The following is a 15,464-nucleotide window of genomic DNA, read 5'->3' as shown; positions in this document are numbered from 1 at the left end:
CTTTTACAGTTCCAAAAGGTAGCTACAATTAGCCGATCTGGGGATGTGTGACTGGCAGCTTGCACTGCTGCCGTGATGAAGCTGCTGAGGAGAAACAGTTAGCAGAGGGCACTGTGATGAATCTGCTGATGTTCCATCTGCTGCTGCTGCTTTCCTCCTGCTCAGGAGGGACGTAGGTTGCTAGGTGGGAAGGTTCAGGGCAGCTGGAAGGCCAGTTGGGAAGAAGTGTGGCTAGCTGACTCTAGGACTGGTGCAGTAGTTGGAGGTAGTGGGCTTGCCTAGGAAGGCACTACTGGGGTTTGGCTTACCACAGCAGCCTGGCAGCTCCATGCAGGGGGAACAAGGCTCCTACTGCTGAACATGGGTTTTTACCACTTCAAGGTAAATTGTGAAGCAAAGCACTTTATTCGTATTCTGCCCAGAACCTCTGTAACGTATAAACTGGGCCTCAAAGTGTTGCTGTTTTTAAAAAGCTCTGCTTGGTGGTTTCATTAAGAAACTACAATGATACAAATCAACATGGAACTTACTCAATGATTTAAAAACTGGCTAACTGACAGATCTCAAAATGTAATTGTAAATGGGGAATCATCATCAAGCAGGTGTGTTCAAGAGTGCCAGAGCCCTCCCCAAAGTAAGGGGGTCAGGAGCCCCTGCTCCTGAGGCCCCGCCCCCGGCCAAGCTGGAAGCCAGATCAGGGCCAGGGAGCCCACCCCAAACCCCTCACTGCACTTGGGGCAGGGTGGGGCTGAAAGTAGCCCCCTGCTCGCCCCCCCCGACACTGCCCAGGGCAGGTGGAGGGCCCCAGGCTCCTCAAAGCTGCCCGCACAGCTCTCCACAACTCAGCTCTGGCCAGAGCGGGGACGGAGGCTCAGAGTTGCAGCCCAGCCATGATAAGTAGGGTCCTACCAAATTCACAGTCCATTTTGGTCAATTTCACGTTCATAGGATTTTTAAAATCATATATTTCAGGATATCAGATATTTAAATCTGAAATTTCCTGGTGCTGTAATTGTAGGGGTCCTGACCCAGAAAGCAGGTGTGGGGGGCCGCAAGGGTATTGTAGGGGGTTGCGATACTGCTGCCCTTACATCTGTGCTGCTGCAGATGGTGGTGCTGCCTTGAGAACTGGGCGGCTGGAGAGCCGCGGCTGCTGGCGGGGAGCCCAGCTCAGAAACAGCACCGAAGTGAGGGTGGCCTGGTGTGGTACTGCCAGCCTTACTTCTGTGCTGCTGCTGGCGGGCGCTGCCTTCAGAGCCGGGCGCCCGGCCAACAGCGACCAGTCTCCAGCCCCCCAGCTCTGAAGGGCGTGCAGACGTAAGGGTGACAATACTGCGACCCCCCTAAAATAACCTTGTGACTTCCTGCAACTCTGCTTTAGGTAAGGACCCCCAATTTGGGAAACGCTAGTGTCCCCTGTGAAATCTGTGTAGTATAAGGTAAAAGTACACAAAAGACCATCTTTCACAGGGAGAGACCAGATTTCAATGTCCGTGATGCGTTTTTCGTGGCCGTGAATTTGGTACAGCCCAAATGATAAAAGCCAGGTGGGCAGCTGTGGGGAGCTGCGGTGGACCCCCCACCTGCCCATGGTGCAGGGGACCCGAGCAGCCCCTGGCCCTTATCCCTGCTCACTGGGCTCCAGGCCCAGGGCAGGTGGAGGGTCCATGCCATGGTTTCGCACAGCTGCCCACAAAGCTCTTACAGTGGCTGGGATGAGGCTCTGAGGCTCCCACCCTGGCCAGAGCTGGGTCGGGGAGAGCCGTGTGGGCAGCTGTGGGGAGCCAGTGTGGAGTCACAAACCCTCTACCTGCCCTCGACCAGTCGGGGACACCATCCAGGGGTTGCTCTCAGCGCCCCACCCCCCCATATGCCAGGCAGGTGGAGGGTCCACGCGGTTCCCCACAGCTCCCTGGGTTCTCCGGCTGGGCTCCACTCTGGCCTGGCTGAGGGGTGAGGCAGGGCCTTGGGGGGAAGAGGAGGGGAAGGGGTCCGCCCTGGTGAAAAATGGCTGGGCCAGGCCCCCCCCCCAACACTTTCAAAAAGTGGAAGGGCCCTGCCCCCCACACCCTCCATTCTGGCACCACTGGGTGTGTTTCTAGTGGGGTCACACAGGGATTGGTTCCTGGCCCTATGCTGTTTAACATTTGTATCAGTGACCTGGAAGAAAACATAAAATCATCACTGATAAAGTTTGCAGATGGCACAAAGATGGGGCAGTGGTAAATAATGAAGACGACAGGCCACAGATGGAGAGTGATCTGGATTGTTTGGTAAACAGGTCATGCACACAATAATGTTTATCAATATGGCCAATTGTAAAGCACACATCTGAGAACAAAGAATGCTTACAGGATGTGGGAACTCTACCCTGGGAACCAGGGACACGGAAAAGACTTGGGGGTCATAGTGCACAATCAGCTGAACATTAACTCCCAGTGCAACGCTGTGGTCAGAAGGGCTAATACAGTCCTTGGATGTATAAACGGGAATATCAATTAGGAGTAGGTAGGTTATTTTACCTCTGTATTTGGCACTAATGTGGAATACTGTGTTCAGTTCTGGTGTCCACACTTGAATAAAGATGTTAAAAAATTGTAGTGGTAGACTCAAGGAGTTCTATCTATTTAGCTTATCAAAGAGCAGGTTAAGGGGTGATTTGATCACAGTCTATAAATACCTACATGGGGAACAGAAATTTGATAATAAAGGATTCTTCAATCTAGCAGACAAAAGCGTACCATGATCCAGTGGCTAGAAGTGGAAGCTACGCACATTTATATTGGAACAAGGTGCACATTTTTACTAGTGATGGTAAATAACTATTGGAATAACTTACTAAGTGTCATGGTGGATTCTCCATCACTGACAATGTTTAAATCAGGACTGTTTTTCTAAAGATTTGCTCTAGTCCTAGCACAACCATTGGACTTCAATCAGGCATTAATGCAGGTAAGTACTATGACTTGCAGGCTGTCAGACTAGATGATCACAGTGGTCCTTTTTGGCCTTAAAAATGATGAGTTTATGGAACACCCTTTCCCAGCTGTCTTCTTTTTGGTGAAGGATTTTAGCACAGTCTTTGGACACTTTGGATGGTGGCATCACAGGAGCCATCTGTGTTGCACTTCTCAGAGCCCCCAGTAGAAAGGGAAAGGGATGGATACTGTTAATGTTAAAAATTAAAACGTAGTAAACCTGTAACGCCCCATCTGGAAGTTGTTGGGTCAAAAGAGTAAGGGGGGCCTCGCAAGTTGCAAGCCTGGCTGCTCAGAAACAGCCTCATGTTGTTTAGAATGTTTTTTTTTAAAGGGAGCCTGAAACAACAGCTTTGCGGGGGAGAGGGGCACTTCAGCATGGGATGGCTTTGGGGGGTAGGACAGCAGGGGAGATCAGGCAGAAGCTTCCCATCTGGAGTGCTGCTGTGAGCAGGTGGAAACAGGTGGTGGAGCCTGGAGGGAGACTGCCCAGCATTGGGAGAGAGGCCAGTAGTGAGCAAGGCAGCAACTGGCATTAGAAAGGAAGTGGATAGGGACCCCATTGGCTGAGCTGTGTCATCGCAGGGGCACCAGGAACAGAGCTGAAAGGGAGAATGTCCAGTTCAGGACACGAAAGAAAGAAAGAAAGATGATAGGAATTGTAGGGACAGCCACAAAAGGAACTTTACCTAGCAAGAGGAAAGACAGTGGTCAAAGAGGGAAAGAGGAAAAGTTAAAGGAAGAATAGTACGGTTAAGAAGAGGAAAAATAAATAGAGAGTCTCTAAGTAACATAAGCAATTATTAGAAAAATATTATTAAAAACAGAAAAATAAAGATGAAGGAAATGTGAAAGAAGCTGTAATAAAAGAGAAATAGAGTTAAGAATAAGGGGAAAGTCAGCTGTAGTGAAAGTAAGAAAATAGTAAGGACTGTAAAACAAAACATCCAGACAGCATCTTAAAACATGCAGGAATAGAGAAATTGTCAGAGAGCAAAGGGACTGTAAGCCAGAGAGTAGTGGAGGAATAACTGTTCCATCAAGAAGCCACCACATCACATCAAGGAATATGTCTTTCTTTACGCTGGAACTCAAAACCATAAACAAAGATTGCAGACTCAAGATATAACTAAACATCCTGGAGAACTTTCCCTCCAAAGTCTGGGTTTAAAGAGGCTAAAAACTGAGAAACTGAAAAGGAAACGTATAACAGTGGGGTTTATGTTCTAGTGCATTGTATTTTCTAATTCAAAATTCTGTTGTTTCATAATTGTAAATTGTTACCTATAAAAGGAGTTTAATTAAGGTAGTAGGTAAGATACAGTAGGTAACAGTACTAGTTTACAATGGTTTATGGTGACAGGTTTCACAGTGGTAGCCGTGTTAGTCTGTGTCATCAAAAACAGCGAGGATCCTTGTGGCACCCTAGAGACTAGCCTCAGCAGTGGTGGTTCTTCGAGTAGTGTCCCCATGGGTGCTCCACTCTAGGTGTGTCTGCGCCCCTGTGCTGGTGACTGGAGAATTTCAATAGCAGTCTGTCCCGCTGCGCAGCTCGAGGCCAGCCAGCGTGCTTGGGCATTCCCTCCTCAGTTCCTTCTCAGCCGCCCCTGGTTAGAGATGGAGCTAAGAGCTGTCCATTCACGGATTGTTAACTCCCTTTAGTTTTGCAAAATTTTAGCTGCCTTTGAAGCTTTTTCCTTTGTTTGTTTTTTGTTGGCCGTGCCAAAAAAAAAAAAAAAAAGAAGAAGAAGAAAGGGTTCGCTCCCCGGGACAAGGGTGTGCCTGGCTATCCAGGCTTCAAAAAGTGTCTTAGCTGGAAAGAATCCGTCCCAGTGATAGATGGACACTCCTACTGCATTCACTGCCTGAGAAAAGCACAATCCACAAAAGTGTAGTTGGTGCCAGCAGTTAAAACCCAGGTCCAAGAAGGACCGAGAGTTAAGGATCAAACTCCGGCTCATGGAGTTGGCCTTCAACTGCCAGGGTGCTGGCGAGAGCTATTACCACAACCTTCTATGTCAAAGGCAGATGATCCCAAGGAGGCGAACCACTCACTCAAGACTGTTAAGAAAAGGTCTGGGAATCCCCATAGAGAGTCCCGATTGAGCCAGAAATGGTCTCCAGCTCCATCGGTGTCATCCGTACTGATGGTGTTGAAGATGCCTGAAGTTGGTACTCAGGGCACGTGCAGTACCGAGTCAACAGAGTAAGTCAGTCTGCCAAGGACCTGATGGGCATAGGCAAAGAAATACCGGTATTGCATGGGGCATGAAAGTCATGAAAGATCCACCCCGGAGAAAGCTATGTCGGCGCAGTCATCAGCACTGGTACGAACCCCAGTGCACGTGGCACTGACAGACTGTACAACTAGGTCCGTATCTCCGACTCCATTGGTACAAAGCTCTTGGCACCGATAACCACCTGTAACAACGACATCCACATCGCGGATTTCCAGTGGGCAACAGATCTCTTGGTGTCTGACGTACCGGACTCTGGTGCCATGTTCTCCTGGAGCATTGGACTTGATGACATCTCCATGCCACACTCCACCTTTCTCCTCATCGGAGTTGGATAACCCGCCATATGGGACCTAATTGCACCATGAGCACCAGGCATATCACCCGCCCATCCCTCAACCTCCATGGTTTGGGCAGCCATGGTACCAGCCACCAGCCCCCTACCCTCAGTGACCATACTGTGACCCCTGGCAGGCCAGAGGCAACAAGCCTCCCAGGCTTCTAGTTAGGCATACCAACAGGCAAGGAAGCACCCTCCTTCAGCTGCGTCTTCAAAGGGTTCAAAACCTCCTGAGCAACCGGGGGAGGAAGTTGGAGCTGAGACAGAGGAGGAAGACACACTTCAAGCTTGTTTCTTGTCATCTTCACATGACGAGGTGGTGATAAGAACATAAGAACAGCCATACTGGTTAAGACCAAAGGTCCATCTAGTCCAGTATCCTGTCTTCTGACAGTGGCCAATACCAGGTGCCCCAGAGGGAATGAACAGAACAGGTCATCATCAAGTGATCCATTCCCTGTCACATATTCCCAGCTTCCGGCAAACGGAGCCTAAGGACACCATCCCTGCCCATCCTGGCTAATAGTCATTGATGGACCTATCCTCCATGAACATATCTACTTCTTTTTTGAACCCTGTTATAGTCTTGGCCTACACAACATTCTCTGGCAAGGAGATGCCCCCTCCGCCATCCATGGCAGATGATTTTAAATCATTCCAGGACCTAGCTAAGAGGGTGGCAGAATCCCTGCAAATACAGTTGAATGAAGTGACTGAGCCTCACCACAAACTGATGGACATTTACACTCTTCCATCTCTGCCAGAGTGGCCCTCTTGGTTAATGAGGTGCTCCTGGATTCCGCTAAAGTAATATGGCAGACCCCTGTGTCCATCTTCCTGACATGCAAGCGAGCGGACAAAAAGTATTATGTGCCGGTGAAGGGCACGGAATTTCTATTCTCACACCCACCTCCCAATTCCATCATTGCAGATGTGGTTAATTCTAGGGCTCGCCAGTGCCAGTTTAAATCCATCCCGTGTGACCGAGACCGGAACATTTGGACCTGTTTGGCAGGAATTCCTATTCATCAGCCACCCTTCAGTTCTGGGTAGCAAATTACCAGGCCTTGCTAGCCAAATATGACTACCAGAATTATGTGAAACTAGATACCTTTATTGAGCAGCTCCCAGACTCCCATAAGGACCAATTCAAGGCCATAATTAAAAATGGCCAGCTGGTGCAGCTATTCTGTGCACCTGACTAGGCCTTCCAATATGCATTAGACGTGGCTGACACGTTCGATTTCCATGGCCATTGTTATGAGAAGGGATTCATGGCTGCATTTTTTTGGCTTTCCTAAAGATGTCAAAACCACGATGGAGGACCTTCCCTTTGAGGGAATGAAGTTATTTGCCAAAAAGACCGGTGCATCTCTTCACACATAGAAGGATTCTCAGGTGACTCTTTGAGTACTAGGGATATTTATGCCAGCCTACATGAGAAAATATAGCCCTCAGCCACTATTTAAGCCACGATCATCGCACTATGTGTCTCAGTACTTGTCACAAAAATCTTACGAGCCACAGAGAAAGAAATAAAGGTTCCTCAAGCGAAAGCAATTGGGACCTCAAGCCACTTCATCTCAGCCCTCTACCTCGAAGAGGCAGTTTTGATGGGTTGGTTGAAGTGCCTGTAGATTATTCTCCTTGCCACTTCACTCTGGGAAACCTCACTCCTCCTTTCAGAGGCCGCCCTACCCTGTTCTACAGCACCAGGGAACAAATAACCACCGACAAGTGGGTGCTGGAAATCATCCAGAGGAGATATGCCATCCATTTCTCCTCCTCCTCCCTCCCAAACACCTTTCCCTGTCCCTCTTCAGGGATCTTCTCACGAGAGTTTACTACGTCAAGAGATAAACCATATCCTCAGCGTAGAAGCTATAGAACCTGTGTCTATACGTCACAGAGGCAGAGGTTTCTACTCTCTCAACTTCCTGATACCAAAGAGAAAGGAAGGTTTGAGACCCATACTGAACCTCAGAGTGAGAAATTCAAGATGCTCATCCTATCGACAATAATTCCAGCATTAGAGGAAGATTTGTCCTCGGCCCTTGACCTTCAAGATGCATATTTCCACATTTCCATCATACCGAGTCACAGGTGTTATCTCAGATTCACGTTGGGCCAGGACCACTACCAGTAAAGAGTACTACCTTTCGGCCTTTCATCAGCTCCCAGGGTGTTTTCCAAGGCCCTTTCGGTAGTGGTGGCCCTCTTTTATGCTCTCAAAGCGTCATGATTTATCCTTACCTGGATGATTGCCTTCTCAGGGCACAGTCCTGCATGGAAGCCCAATGAGTCACTCAGCTCACACTGGGCCTGTTTCTGAATCTGGGTCTACAGATCAATGAACAAAAATCGACCTTAACACTAGTACAGAGGCTATAATTCATAGGCGCCAACCTCGACTCCATTCAGGTGATGGTGTTCCTCCCACATCACAGATTTCTCAGTCTCTCCTGGTTGATGGAGACAGTGCAATCCACCCCCAAATTTCAGCCAGACATTGCCTCCAACTTCTGGGGCATATGGCCATGGGCACATCGATTATTGCTCATGCCTACGCATGAAATGTCTCCAAGCATGGTTCAATTTGGTTTACTAGCCGAACAGAGACAACATAAACAAATGTATATCGATGCCCACCAGGGTCAAACAATCCATGGACATCTGTATGGGATTCCCATCTGCTCAGTCTTCCCCGTCTCTACTCCTGACAACTGATGCATCCTCCATAGGATGGGCCGTGCATCTGAATGGTTGCACAATACAGGGCAAATGGTTTCTAGTAGAGACATACCTCCATATCCACCTGCTCGAGCTCAGATTGGTAAGAAACACATGCGCTCACTTCCTCCCGCTGATCAAGAACACGCACATGGAGGTCATGACCGACAATATGGCCTGCATGTTCTACGTAAACCAACAGGAAGGTGCCAAGTCTCATTCCTTGTGTGTAGAAGTACTAAAACTATGGAACTGGTCATAGAATCCTAGAATCATAGAATATCAGGGTTGGAAGGGACCTTAGCAGGGCATCTAGTCCAACCCCCTGCTCAAAGCAGGACCGATCCCCAACTCAATCATCCCAGCCAGAGCTTTGTCAAGCCTGACCTTAAAAATATCTAAGGAAGGAGATTCCACCACCTCCCTAGGTAATGCATTCCAGTGTTTCACCACCCTCCTAGTGAAAAAGTTTTTCCTAATATCCAACCTAAACCTCCCCCACTGCAACTTGAGACCATTACTCCTTGTTCTGTCATCTGCTACCACTGAGAACAGTCTAGATCCATCCTCTTTGGAACCCCCTTTCAGGTAGTTGAAAGCAGCTATCAAATCCCCCCTCATTCTTCTTTTCCGCAGACTAAACAATCCCAGTTCCTTCAGCCTCTCCTCATAACTCATGTGTTCCAGTCCCCTAATAATTTTTGTTGCTCTCTGCTGGACTCTTTCCAATTTTTCCACATCCTTCTTGTAGTGTGGGGCCCAAAACTGGACACAGTACTCCAGATGAGGCCTCACCAATGTCGAATAGAGGGAAACGATTACGTCCCTCGATCTGCTGGCAATGCCCCTACATATACATCCCAAAATGCCATTGGCCTTCTTGGCAACAAGGGCACACTGTTGACTCATATCCAGCTTCTCGTCCACTGTAACCCCTAGGTCCTTTTCTGAAGAACTGCTGCCGAGCCATTTGGTCCCTAGTCTGTAGCGGTGCATTGGATTCTTCCGTCCTAAGTGCAGGACTCTGGACTTGTCCTTGTTGAACCTCATCAGATTTCTTTTGGCCCAATCCTCTCATTTGTCTAGGTCCCTCTGTATCCTATCCCTACCCTCCAGCATATCTACCTCTCCTCCCAGTTTAGTGTCACCTGCAAACTTGCTGAGGGTGCAATCCACACCATCCTCCAGATCATTTATGAAGATATTGAACAAAACCGGCCTGAGGACCGACCCTTGGGGCACTCTGCTAGATACCGGCTGCCAACTAGAGATGGAGCCATTGATCACTACCCGTTGAGCCCGACAATCTAGCCAACTTTCTATCCACCTTATATTCCATTCATCCAGCCCATACTTCTTTAACTTGCTGGCAAGAATACTGTGGGAGACAGTGTCAAAAGCTTTGCTAAAGTCAAGGAACAACAAGTCCACTGCTTTCCCTTCATCCACAGAGCCATTTATCTCGTCATAGAAGGCAATTAGATTAGTCAGGCATGACTTGCCCTTGGTGAATCCATGCTGACTGTTCCTGATCACTTTCCTCTCCTCTAAGTGCTTCCGAATTGATTCCTTGAGGACCTGCTCCATGATTTTTCCAGGGACTGAGGTGAGGCTGACTGGCCTGTAGTTCCCAGGATCCTCCTTCTTCCCTTTTTTAAAGATGGGCACTACATGAGCCTTTTTCCAGTCGTCTGGGACTTTCCCCAATCGCCATGAGTTTTCAAAGATAATGGCCAATGGCACTGGAATCACATCCACCCTGTCTTTTAGCACTCTCGGATGCAGCGCATCCGGCCCCATGGACTTGTGCTCGTCCAGCTTTTCTAAATAGTCCCGAACCACTTCTTTCACTACAGAGGGCTGGTCATCTCCTCCCCATGCTGTGCTGCCCAGTGCAGTAGTCTGGGAGCTGACCTTGTTTGTGAAGACAGAGGCAAAAAAAGCATTGAGTACATTAGCTTTTTCCACATCCTCTGTCACTAGGTTGCCTCCATCATTCAGTAAGGGGCCCACACTTTCCTTGACTTTCTTCTTGTTGCTAACAAACCTGAAGAAACCCTTTTTGTTACTCTTAACATCCTTGCTAGCTGCAACTCCAATTGTGCTTTGGCCTTCCTGATTTCACTCCTGCACCCCTGAGCAATATTTTTATACTCTTCCCTGGTCATTTGTCCAATTTTCCACTTCTTGTAAGCTTCTTTTTTGTGTTTAAGATCAGCAAGGATTTCACTGTGAAGCCAAGCTCGTCATCTGCCATATTTATTATTCTTTCAAATACATCCAGCTCTCCTAGATTCCTTTCCCCCTCATGTTATTCTCCCAGGGGATCCTGCCCATCAGTTCCCTGAGGGAGTCAAAGTCTGCTTTTCTGAAGTCCAGGGTCCGTATTCTGCTGCTCTCCTTTCTTCCCTGTGTCAGGATCGTGAACTCGACCATCTCATAGTCACTGCCTCCCAGGTTCCTATCCACTTTTGCTTCCCCTACTAATTCTTCCCGGTTTGTGAGCAGCAGGTCAAGAAGAGCTCTGCCCCTAGTTGGTTCCTCCAGCACTTGCACCAGGAAATTGTCCCCTAGACTTCCCAAAAACTTCCTGGATTGTCTGTGCACCGCTGTATTGCTCTCCCAGGAGATATCAGGGTTATAGGAGACTTCAATGAGAACCAGGGCCTGCGACCTAGTAACTTCTGTGAGTTGCCAGAAGAAAGCCTCGTCCACCTCATCCCCCTGGTCCGGTGGTGTATAGCAGAGTCCCACCACGACATCACCCTTGTTGCTCACACTTCTAATCTTAATCCAGAGACACTCAGATTTTTCTCAAAAAGAAAAGGAGTACTTGTGGCACCTTAGAGACTAACCAATTTATTTGAGCATGAGCTTTCGTGAGCTACAGCTCACTTCATCGGATGCATACTGTGGAAACTGCAGAAGACATTATATACAGAGAGACCATGAAACAATACCTCCTCCCACCCCACTCTCCTGCTGGTAATAGCTTATCTAAAGTGTTCATCAAGTTGGGCCATTTCCAGCACAAATCCAGGTTTTCTCACCCTCCGCCCCCCCCCCCCCCCAAACTCACTCTCCTGCTGGTAATAGCCCATCCAATGTGACCACTCTCTTTAAAATGTGTATGATAATCAAGGTGGGCCATTTCCAGCACAAATGCAGGTTTTCTCACCTCCCCACCCCCATACACACACAAACTCACTCTCCTGCTGGTAATAGCTCATCCAAAGTGACCACTCTCCCTACAATGTGCATGATAATCAAAGTGGGCCATTTCCAGCAGAAATCCAAGTTTAACCAGAACGTCGCGGGGGGGGGGGGTAGAAAAAAACAAGGGGAAATAGGCTACCTTGCATAATGACTTAGCCACTCCCAGTCTCTCTTTTTCTGCAGTTTCGTACGTGAGCTCTGAGTAGTCATACTGCTCCCTTACATACAATGCAACTCCCCCACCTTTTCTGCCCTGCCTGTCCTTCCTGAACAGTTTATATCCATCCATGACAGTACTCCAGTCATGTGAGTTATCCCACCAAGTCTCTGTTATTCCAATCACATCATAATTCCTTGACTGTGCCAGGACTTCCAGTTCTCCCTGCTTGTTTCCCAGGCTTCGTGCATTTGTGTATAGGCACTTGATAACTCGCTGATCGTCCCTCTTTCTCAGTATGAGGCAGGTCCATCTCCCACAACGGCCTGTTAGTTGCCTATCTACCGGGAATACACAACATGATGGCTGACAGTCTCAGAAGCAAATTCCTGCATGACCATGAATAGGAGATAGAGTTGGCGATTCTATATGACATATTCCGACAATAGGGGATGCCAGTAATAGACTTGTTTCCACTCACCAGAACAAGAAATGTCCACAGTACTACTCCAGGGCAGGGATCGGACGACACTCCATGGGAGATGCTCTTCTCATTCCTTGGGAGAAGGGCCTTCTTTACGCCTTTCCCCCATTCCCTCTATTACTGAAAGACCTGTTGAAAATAGAGAGGAAAAAAGCAAACATGATTCTGATTGCCCCCACCTGGCCCAGGCAGACATGGTATCCTTATCTGTTGCAGCTGGCATTATGTCCACCGATGACTCTCCCGATCACTCCTTACCTGCTGTCACAGAATGAGGAATGCACTCTTGTCAAGGTTCCTTCCCCACTCTGAACTCTAGGGTACAGATGTGGGGACCTGCATGAAAACCTCCTAAGCTTACTTTTACCAGCTTAGGTTAAAACTTCCCAAAGGTACGAACTAATTTTACCCTTTGCCCTTGGACTTCCACTACCACCACCAAACTTTATCTGGGTTCCTGAAAAAACGTAGTTTGGACATGTCTTTCCCCCCAAAATCCTCCCAACCCTTGCACCCCACTTCCTGGGGAAGATTTGGTAAAAATCCTCTCCAATTTGCATAGGTGACCACAGATCCAAACCCTTGGATCTTAGAACAATTTAAAAAACATTCAGTTTCCTTACAAGAAGACTTTTAATAGAAGTAAAAAAAAATCATCTCTGTAAAATCAGGATGGTAAATACCTTACAGGGTAATTAGATTCAAAACATAGAGAATCCCTCTAGGCAAAACCTTAAGTTACAAAAAAGACACACAGACAGGAATAGTCATTCTATTCAGCACAGCTCTTTTCTCAGCCATTTAAAGAAATCATAATCTAACACATAGCTAGCTAGATTACTTACTAAGTTCTAAGACTCCATACCTGTTCTGTCCCCGGCAAAAGCATCATACAGACAGACCCAGACCCTTTGTTTTTCTCCCTCCTCCCAGCTTTTGAAAGTATCTTGTCTCCTCATTGGTCATTTTGGTCAGGTGCCAGCGAGGTGACCTTTAGCTTCTTAACCCTTTACAGGTGAGAGGATTTTTTCCTGGAGGGATTTTGAAGGGGTTTACCCTTCCCTTTATATTTATGACAACTCTCCATCCCAGTCTGCGGATCCTGTGACTCAAAGCCTGGCTCCGTCATGGTTCCAGCACATAGAAACATCGTGCTCTGAGGAGGTACAGGCGCACTATTACAGTAAAAAGGGCACTACTCATCATACCTACCTTCAGAAATGGAAGAGGTTCCAGATCTGGTGCCAGCCCCAGGGGCTCACCCCTACTGCAACCACTGTACTGGTGGCCCTAGGCTACCTGTTGACCTTTAAGGAATCGTGTCTCTCTATTAGCTTGCTGAAGGTTCATCTAGCACCAGTTGCAACCTTCCACCAACAGGTACAAGGCTACTCAGTCTTCCCCCACCGAACTACAAAGAGGTTTCTTAAGGGCATAGCAAACCTCTTCCCTCAACCCGGGCCCCCTGCTCCCCAATGGGACCTCAGTCGAGTGTTAAAAAAGGATAACCTGACTGCAGTTTGAACCCATGGCCACTTGTTCACTAACTAACCTTTCCATGAAGATGGCATTCCTCATTGCCATCACTTCTGCCAGAAGGATAGGGAAGATAGCAGTTTTGATGGCAAATCTCCTTTTTACTGTGTTCTTCCCTGACAAGGTCACACTCAGACCACATCCGGAGTTCACTCCTAAAGTGACTTCTGCATTTCATATGAATCAACTTATTCAGCTTCCAGCATTTCCAGCTGCAGCAGCACAGGAACCAGCAAACAAAGGTGTTTCAGTGGGAGTTCTGTTGGAGGAGAAGGGTTTAGGTGAGAAGGCTATGACAGATACAGAGGCAGTGGTGGAAGACACAATGGAGATGACTGGCTGTGGAAGCTGCGGTTTGTATATGATCTTGGAGGGGCTACCTGGTAAAAGTTTTGTCTGCATGAAATGCCGTCTAATAGAGCTGATGGAGGAAAAGATCTGAGGATTGGAGATGCAGGTGGAAAGTCTGGTTGAGTTTAGAAGGGGGGTCGAGCGGATTATGGAGCAAAGACATGAGGCAGCTGAAGGGAAAAGCTCAGACTTGCAGATAGAAGCAGGACTGAAGAATTATGAGGGGAGACTGCTGGGTGAAGAAAGTGGACAGTGGAAGCATGTGACTAAGAGAACCAGGCAGAGGAAAAGATGGGCTAGAGAAGGAGAAATAGAGCTCAAGAATAGGTTTGTAGAGCTGAAAAATGAAGAAGGGGTTCAGCAGGTGGTCACTGAAGGTGGAAGGGTGAGGAAGAAGAGAAGAGCAGCTAGTCCTACAGGAAAAGGGAAAGAGTCAATGGAGACTACACCAAATGAGAGTCCCAGGAGGATACAGGATGGGTTGAAGAGAGTTACAAGGGAGAACAGGAATAGAAAGAACTTGCAGCCAGAGGGATCAGGGCATAGACTGGAGAATAGCACAGTCACCAGGAAAAGGCAGGTCTACGTGATCGGGGACTCTTTACTGAGAAGAATAGACAGGCCTGTAACTAGAGCTGATCCAGAGAATAGAAGGCTGTGCTGTCTTCCAGGAGCTAAGATACTGTTGCTGGCACCCAGTGCCCAGAGACAAAACAACAGCAGGGTTTTGTTGCCCGGTGTGCGTTACCCAATAAACACAACGGGGTGGAGAAGCAGAAAAGTTCATTTGGAATTCCAAAGAAAGGTACAGGGAGAGAAATCTCAAATCCTGCACACCAGAGCAGGTTATTACACACACTTTTATATTCCTTAATGCTACTACACTACACATCAGCCAATCAAAGCTTTGCACAAATATTCTGCCTTCCTTATATGGGTTACAACAATGTTTATTTTTTGCAACCTTTAACAAGCATTTCTAGCAACTTAAACAACCAGCACATCCTGTCTGGCCTTGAAGCTGTCTCTCCTGGTGGTTGTGATTGCAGAGCCATTGGCCATTATCTTTGAAAACTCGTGGCGAACGGGGGAAGTCCCGGATGACTGGAAAAAGGCTAATGTAGTGCCAATCTTTAAAAAAGGGAAGAAGGAGGATGCTGGGAACTACAGGCCAGTCAGCCTCACTTCAGTCCCTGGAAAAATCATGGAGCAGGTCCTCAAAGAATCAATCCTGAAGCACTTACATGAGAGGAAAGTGATCAGGAACAGTCAGCATGGATTCACCAAGGGAAGGTCATGCCTGACTAATCTAATTGCCTTCTATGATGAGATTACTGGTTCTGTGGATGAAGGGAAAGCAGTGGATGTATTGTATCTTGACTTTAGCAAAGCTTTTGACACGGTCTCCCACAGTATTCTTGTCAGCAAGTTAAAG

At 47.8% G+C, this 15,464-nt stretch overlaps 1 protein-coding gene across 2 annotated transcripts in view; it reads left to right on the top strand.

Moving 5' to 3' along the window:
• TSPOAP1 (TSPO associated protein 1) overlaps positions 1 to 15,464 on the top strand; it is a 232,948-nt gene that overhangs the window by 169,667 nt on the left and 47,817 nt on the right. The gene's annotated exons all lie outside the window — the stretch shown is intronic.

Source organism: Lepidochelys olivacea, assembly GCF_965140295.1.
Source record: "Lepidochelys olivacea isolate rLepOli2 genome assembly, chromosome: 17".
Lineage (NCBI taxonomy): Eukaryota > Metazoa > Chordata > Testudines > Cheloniidae > Lepidochelys > Lepidochelys olivacea.
Note: the sequence above shows the minus strand (reverse complement) of the source record. Positions and strands in the feature narration are given on the sequence as shown.